Source organism: Pimephales promelas, chromosome 14 (genome assembly GCF_988280905.1).
Source record: "Pimephales promelas chromosome 14, fPimPro1.hap1.1, whole genome shotgun sequence".
NCBI classification, from domain to species: Eukaryota; Metazoa; Chordata; class Actinopteri; order Cypriniformes; family Leuciscidae; genus Pimephales; species Pimephales promelas.
In genome coordinates this window covers 29,430,197-29,438,623 of record NC_142782.1, presented here as the reverse complement: position 1 = coordinate 29,438,623, position 8,427 = coordinate 29,430,197, and positions in this window count along the sequence as shown.

Sequence of the window (8,427 nt, the reverse complement as noted above, 5' to 3'; positions counted from 1 at the left end):
ACTTAATATCCTAATGATTGTTGGCACTAAAGATTGATCATTTTGACCCATACAATGTTGACTATTTCCACAAATATACCGTGCTATTTGTGACTGGTTTTGTGATCCAGGGTCACATTTAGACAGTTGTGAACCCTGTTTTGTTTTCAGACAGTTAAACTCACTACTGCACATTGATGGTACATGATAAAAATGAGATATAGCCTATATAGCCTATATTGTGAACTAATAGCTATGTGATAACGTCCAAACACATCGATAGCAAAGAAGACATCCCTGAAAAGTAGGCTACCCCTTATGGTGCAATGAAAAGAAAAACTGAATTTCTGAACATCAACAAAAAAACTTAATAAAACATTATCTACACTTTCATACACACATGTATATTTTTATGTACACAGTTCATGTCATTTTAAAAAAGATATAAATCAAATAATCCTGCCGCCTTCTCACACGCTCCCGTGGCCATGTCAGAAAAGAAAAGAACCGCTTTCAAATTGTGCTTGATAGCGACTCCCACATCTTTTTTTGACCATTCTAATTGGTTGTAATCATTTAAAGAAACACGAACTAGACATAGGGCTTAAAGGGTTAGTTCACCCAAAAATGAAAATTAAGTCATTAATTACTCACCCCCATGCTGTACCAACCCCGTAAGACCTTCGTTCATCTTCGGAACACAAATAAAGATATTTTTGATTGAATCTGAGGGCTGGATCACTTTTCCATAGACAGCCTGAGGGACTGCCTCTTAACGGCCCATAAAGTCATTAAAATAAAAGGTTTAAATATTCCATGTGCCTACAGCGGCTCAATTATAACTTTATCAAGCGACGAGACTACTTTTTGTGCGAAAAAAAAAACGTAAATAACGACTTTATTCGACTTTCCATTACTTCCTTATGGGCGCATGCGCGAGAACTGAGACGAGACCGTTCTTCTTCGACTACTTTTTGTTACCGGCTGCTCACCGCTTAGGAGTTTTACCGCCCCCTACCGTATAAGATGACGTACTGATATAGCCGGAGGGGCAAAACGTTCTGTTTACAAGCAGTACGTCATCTTATACGGTAGGGGGCGGTAAAACTCCTAAGCGGTGAGCAGCCGGTAACAAAAAGTAGTCGAAGAAGAACGGTCTCGTCTCAGTTCTCGCGCATGCGCCCATAAGGAAGTAATGGAAAGTCGAATAAAGTCGTTATTTACGTTTTTTTTTTCGCATAAAAAGTAGTCTCGTCGCTTGATAAAGTTATAGTTGAGCCACTGTAGGCACATGGAATATTTAAACCTTTTATTTTAATGACTTTCTGGGCCGTCAAGAGGCAGTCCCTCAGGCTGTCTATGGAAAAGTGATCCAGCCCTCAGATTCAATCAAAAATATCTTTATTTGTGTTCCGAAGATGAACGAAGGTCTTACGGGGTTGGTACAGCATGGGGGTGAGTAATTAATGACTTAATTTTCATTTTTGGGTGAACTAACCCTTTAAGACAACTTTCCGTTGTCTGAGGAAACGCTGTGCTGTACAGGGTTAATATAACTTTCAAAAAAGTCCAGTTCCAACATTAGTCACTCATCAACGCAGCTGTCACAGTTGCTAGGCAACAAGAACAATTCTCCATAGGATAGCTAGACCATCCCATTTAACAACGCTGCATTCGAAGGCGTGGCCTTTGGAGTCCGAGTCCTTCGAAAGATGCAGCCTTTAAATTGGAACACAGCCCTCAAGTAAGTAGAACCCAATACTTACATAAAAGTGTAATAAAGCAATTTTTCTAAAAAAAAAAAAAAAAAAAAAAAAACCTGAAGGCACTGGCGTGAAACAGATTGCCCATGAAACAGAGGACGCATTTAAAGGAGATTTCGAATTGGGACACCCTTTGTCGTGCAAAGGGAGATGGTTCTCACTGCAGAACATGAAATCCACAGGGAGGAGTCGGATCCAGATCCAACTCCTCCCACCTAACATATACATAAACCTACCCAGCTCCACCCCGATCCCTAAACCCACCCACCCCTAATCCTACCCAACTCCACCCCTCAGATCTGGATCCGACTCCGCCCCCTGGATCTCGTGTACTGCAATGAGGTGCAAACTGCAAAGGTTCAAAGGCACCCTTCTAAAGTTGCAGCCTCTGAGTTGGGACACAGCAAATGTGACAGTCGCAGCCTTGCCATCACATGAATAAATTACATTAAAAATAAATTAAAATAAAAAACAGCAATTTTAATTTGTAATAATATTTCACAGCATTAGGCTACTTTCAAATTATTCTTTAAAAAAAAACTTACCAGTCCCAAACTTTTGAACGACATAGTGTACTGTATATTAGATTTTATTCTTGAATCTGACACTCCTCAGTTCTAGTCTCATGGGACAGAAAAGTATTCACACATCAGAATCTCAGTCATCTGAGTATTTTTTTGCACAATAGGAAGAATGCTTCCTATTTCAATGGAAAATACATCAAGGATTTGATATGTGATGTAGTTTCATCTCATGGTCATTTGTGGGCAGACGATAACAGGTGTTACAGACAAGTGAAGATGTACTTAACGTTACATTTTGTGCCTGAAGGAATGTCTTGCATCTCTTTTTTTCAGGGGTATCTCAGAATGAAATAGCTTTGCATCTGCCAGGAAAGAGCTTTATATGCGAACTGCTATAAGTTGTTTCTGAAAAGCACTGCCTTTGGTTTAATGAGACTCTGTCCTCTGCTCTACTTTGAAAGACAGATAAGACGTTGATACTCAAAGGTTGCGTGAGCTTCCACTGCAGTGGGAATACGTCTGTCAAAGCAAATAGACAGCTGGCCTGTACCTCTCATCCATCAAGCGCTGCCACGTTCACTTTGCACATCTTGATAACGGGGGAATTAACAGCAAGCCCAGAGATCAATGCATTATTTAAGAGGCGCATGCTGATTGGTGATGAAAATGAATGAAGAGCCCGTTCCCTCTGCCCCCGTTTTCTACGGTGTCCCTCAGGTACCTTCTCGCAAATCCAGCAGAGAATGTAAAAACACGCTTTTTAGCTGGAGAGATTCCAGAGTGATTTTAATTAATGCCGTTTTTTGACACATCATCAGTACAGTAGCTATCCATAAAGTCATTTTGTGTTTGTCAACAGATCCTACATCTATCTAAAAAATGTATACTAGTAGCCTAAACTTTTTTTTTTTTTAAAGTAAAATGAATTTTATTCCGCAAGGATTCATTAAATTTGTCAAAAGTAACAGTAAAGACTTTTATATTGTAAAAAAAAAAAATAAAAAAAAAAATTCAAGTACATGCAGTTCACTTGAATTTTATATTCATCAAAGAATTGTGAAAACACTTTATACAAAAATATCAGGCAGCACAACTGTGTTCAACACTGATAATAATAAGAAATGTTTCTAGAGCATATATAGCCTATTAGAATGATTTCTGAAGAATCATGTGACACGGAAGACTGGAGTAATGATCACAGGAATACTGTACATTACATTTTATTTTAAACTGTAATATTTCATAATATTACGTTTATTTTAAAAGGGCCATGAACTATATTGTTGTGTGAGGTTAACTTATGACGTTCGCTTGGTTTTTACATTAAAAAACATCAAAATGAATAAGTAATTTTCGAACTATTTTCGAACCTAGTTTTAAGCCTAGCTCAAAAACGCTCGGTTTTTATGGGCGTCTCGCACTGAAAACTTGGAAGTAAACGCCCACTGCTGTGAGTGGATAACAGTTTTGCATATTATAATGAGTTTCACTCTCGATGCGGTTTGTCATCACGAGGTAGGCCTATGTTATTTAGCTATGTGTAATTCGCGAATTGGCGGGCGGGGCTAAACCGGCCGTGTTGAAGTAGGAAAACTTCCCACTTTGAAAAACGAGCTTTTATTGGACTAACAAGGACGTTTTCAGTTCTGAAACGTACAGGATATTCTTATAATATGATGACCTCTTAGATGTCAAGAGCTCAAGGAAAATTTGATTTCTCAGTTCATCACCCCTTTAAAGTACACAGGTCTTAAAGGGATACTCCACCGTTTTTTCTCATATTAAACTATGTCATTCCCTTTACTAAGACGAGTTGATACATACCTCTGTCACCTCTCTGCTTGGCCCATATTGAATGAACTGGGCTAGTTAAGTGCTATCAAAGTGTCTCGCACGCTAGAGCAATTGAGTGCACGCACTGAGACGAGAGAGGTATGCATCAACTCGTCTTAGTTAAGGGAATAACATAGTATAATATGAAAAAACGGTGGAGTATCCCTTTAATCATTTTAAAATCTGTAATATCTAAATGCATATAGGGTAACAGTTTTCCGATTTCACAGTGCTGCGATGGATGGACCACAATGACCTTACCTCCCATCAGAACAGACCAATGACACTTCAGATGTCTCTTTGTCCTTGGTTAACATCAGAACACACACCATCCTATACTGTCATTTTAGTGAGAGTTGTATGCATCGAGCATCAGCACGTATTCTATGACCTTAACGAATGACCCTTACGGTGATGGTCCTAAATGGGGATTTCCCATGAGGGGCTGGAGAGATGAAAGCCTGTGTTCTTAAAGAGAGATTAAACAGGATTTGATAGGCAGAGCAGAACAGCTCCTTTAGTAACTCTGGGAAAAGACAGAGAGCATTTGACGGGCGGCAGGGAAACAGATCCACAGGGTGGCTTATTTAAAGAGAAGCACGCAGGGCAAGAATGCAGGCTGGTCCTACTTCAGCTGGATACTGATGATAATGATGAACCCCCTAAAAAGTACATATAGTTATTATAGTCAGGCACCAAATCTTTACTTACCGCCATTGCAAACATGTTTACTTGGCTGTCATGTAGCTATAAAACACATAACTGTGCTTAGTAATCACTAGTGCTTCTTGTTCCCTGACTAATACATATTTCAGAATCTCTAAGTATTTTATTTTGTCCCTCTTTTTGCTAATGCAACACATTTTCTTCTGATTAGTGACCTAAAAATAGTGTAGATGTTAATATTTCAATATTTAAGACCCTTATTCATCGTCTGGTGTCGTTTAAAGCCGACACCAGACGATGAATGAAGCTGCACTGAAACTCTCATTTGGACCTTGAACCGTTTGGTTCCCATTGAAGTGCATTATATGGAGAAAATCATGAAATGTTTTACTTTTCGACTGAACAAAGAAAGACATGGACATTTTGGATGACATGGGGGTGAGTAAATTATCAGGAAATGTTTTTTTTTTTAAAAGTGAACTACTCCTTTAAGTACAATCAACTTAAATTACATTAAAGTGACATACAAAAAAATAGTTGAATTAACTTATAAAACGAGTTGGAAATGGCTTAACTTATTCTGATGACTTATTGATCATGTTATTTTTTTTTTTTAGATAGACCAGTAAAACACATAACTGTGATTAGTAATCACTAGTGCTTCTTGTTCCCTGACTAATACATATTTCAGAATCTCTAAGTATTTTATTTTGTCCCTCTTTTTGCTAATGCAACACATTTTCTTCTGATTAGTGACCTAAAAATAGTGTAGATGTTAATATTTCAATATTTAAGACCCTTATTCATCGTCTGGTGTCGTTTAAAGCCGACAATTGGTTCTTTAATTTCTACCAATAAATGGCATCTTTCTTTGTCATCATCTACATAAGATGACCCAACAAATATTCAGGGGTAAAATATAATATTTTGTGTATTTTGCATACATTGGCATGTATAATGGCATAAATAATAATAATAAATAACATTAATTTTAAAATATTCCTAATGACTTTCATATTTGTTGTGTTCTGCTAATCAGTTAATCTATAAAAAACAATAAATAATCTTTATGTCATAAAAGGCAATGTCTAGCCTAAATGTCTTGTTACTGATAAAACGTTTTCTTAATTCTTTCATCAATTGCTAATTTAAACTTTAAACAAGACACAATCTGAAAAATACTGCTATTTGTTGATTTGATTTGAGTTAAGTGAGGTTAAAGCAATAACTTCAGCTTGGCTGAGTAGATGTAAATATAGCTAATACAAACGTATGTGTGCCAGCTTTGCTAATCCTGAAGCTTAATTTACTTTTAAATATTTACTCATAGTGTTAAATGCAAACTAATGTTAATTGATGGCATCATTTATTTTAGCTGATTGTATTTGACAAAAAAAAACAAAGTTAAAAATGACAAGAATAGACACATGGACAGGGATTCAATCCAAACACCCACAATCCCACATTTCATCTCCTGAAGTTTAAAATCACAGTCGGAGACGGTGTGGGCGGCTGCTTTCAGATCATAACGATATTCCGATGTATATGAGGCCAAAAGGTAATTTTTCTTTTTGGAAAATGCTTGTGTAGCGTTAATTCTTTGTACACTGCAAAATCAACCCCGCAACGACAAATTTAAGATTAAATCATGGAAGAAAAAATAAAAAGGTGTGGGGTGTGAGTGGGACAGCTTGAAAGATATTCAAATACATTTCCTATCAAAAAGAATTTATAATGACTCCCCCTCATCGGAATGCCATCTCTGCAGGGCTGGTTTCACTCCCCGCTCACTATTCAATATGGATATGATGTACACAATGTTTTCATAGTGCGGAGAAATACTGCAAAGTCTTTCAGCCTTAAAAAGTATGATTATGGTGCAGTGCTTCTAGTCATATGGCACCATCATAAGTCTTATCTATGACAAGTTTTATTTTCAATTTTTCATGTTTTAATAGGTTTAATATTCAAAAGTTCAGTAATTCAACTTAAAAGGTGAAATATATTAGACCCATTACATGCAAAGTGAGATATTTCAAGCTTTTTTATTTCAAGATATTTTATTTGGTATGCATTATGCATGGCTTACAGCTATGAAAACCTTTTCACAATATTCAAATTTTGAATTTGGGGTTTTAATAAGCTGTATAAACCATAATCATAAAAATTATAACAAATAAAGGCTAGAATTATCTCATTTTAGCATTCCCAAGCTGCAAAATAAGAAACACCAGCTGCTTTCGAAATCGCATACTCTCTTGAGTAGGTCGTTTTTCTGAATAATTAATAAAAAATGTGTGCCTGCTTAAAAAGTATGTAGTATTTGTGTAGTATGAACAGCCTAATCTGGACATACTACATTTGCCATGTTGTCATTGTCATGTGACCTCCCAGCGTCAGTTATGTTACGTAACCGCCATTCACAAATCCTCTAGTAAAGTGTCCAGAGAATCTAGCCGAAAGAATAGGTCACCCGGGTACTTGCTTTCTCAGACATTCTTCTTTTCACATACTGTTTTTCGCCTACTATATAGTAGGGAAGTATGTGATTTCAGATGCAGCCAAACTGTTTCTGTTTGTCATACCAGGTGACAGGTGGAAGGTCATTGCTGTCAGTTCTTCAGTGTAGCTCTTTTATATAGGAAATATAGGAAAACGCTCGACTCAGCACAAATTCTTAAACGATCCCGTCGACTCATTTTCTTGACAGCCAGGCAGCGTTTAAGGGATATAGATTAGTCTGTTATGGGATGTGACTGCCTCTCTTACACACTTAAACAAATGTATGATTACATTCAATAGCGCTCTGCAATTTCATTCCGTTTCTTCAAAGGAAGAGAGACGTATGGGAAACAGTTGCCTGCCAGTGAACGGTCACAACTAGGCTGATTTTATTTGTGATCTTTCTTTTAGATTAATTCATAGCTTTTCCTCTCCCGCCTGTCAGGTCAGGGATTAGTTCTTGTTTTGTGTGCGTGTGGGTTCTTGCATTTGTCTTCTTTTCCTTTTCAAGGAAATGTGCTTTCAAGAGCGCTGTGGAAAATGGAGTGGCTTACATCATTTTTCGGAGAGTTTTTAAACAAGGATGAATGTTCCACCTAAAATCGATCAACATGTCTTATGAGGTTGAATAGAGGTACAGATTGAAGTTTGAAAAAATAAATAAATAAATAAAAATGATTGATGGGGACCTCTGAGAATGTAAAATTAGGTAGATCAATTGTAAACTACAGCCTGGAAGTCAAAATGCAGTTATAAGTTTACACACAAAGGTTAAATGCTGCCTTCAAGTCATGCCTTGAATGAATTGATCATTATGGACTTTGAATGTGAATACGCTATTTAGTTTGTATGCATTTTGTGCACTGTTGATGGCAAATAGCAATAAAACTTGTCAGAAAATAGCATAGTCATAAGGTAACGCCTGTGCAACAAAACTACATATCCCACAATTCTCTGCAGCCATAAGAGAATGAAAACTATTTAGTCTTCCTATCTTCCTCATGAAGTGAAAAAACAAAACAAAACAAGAAAAATGAAATTGCATACTTTATTCAGACCAAAATCTCTTAAACCAATGGGCCAATGCTTGACTGGTTAGCATGATGGTAGATGATAGGCTTGTTTGAGATGCGCCTCGCCTCGCCTGCAATGTAGTCGAG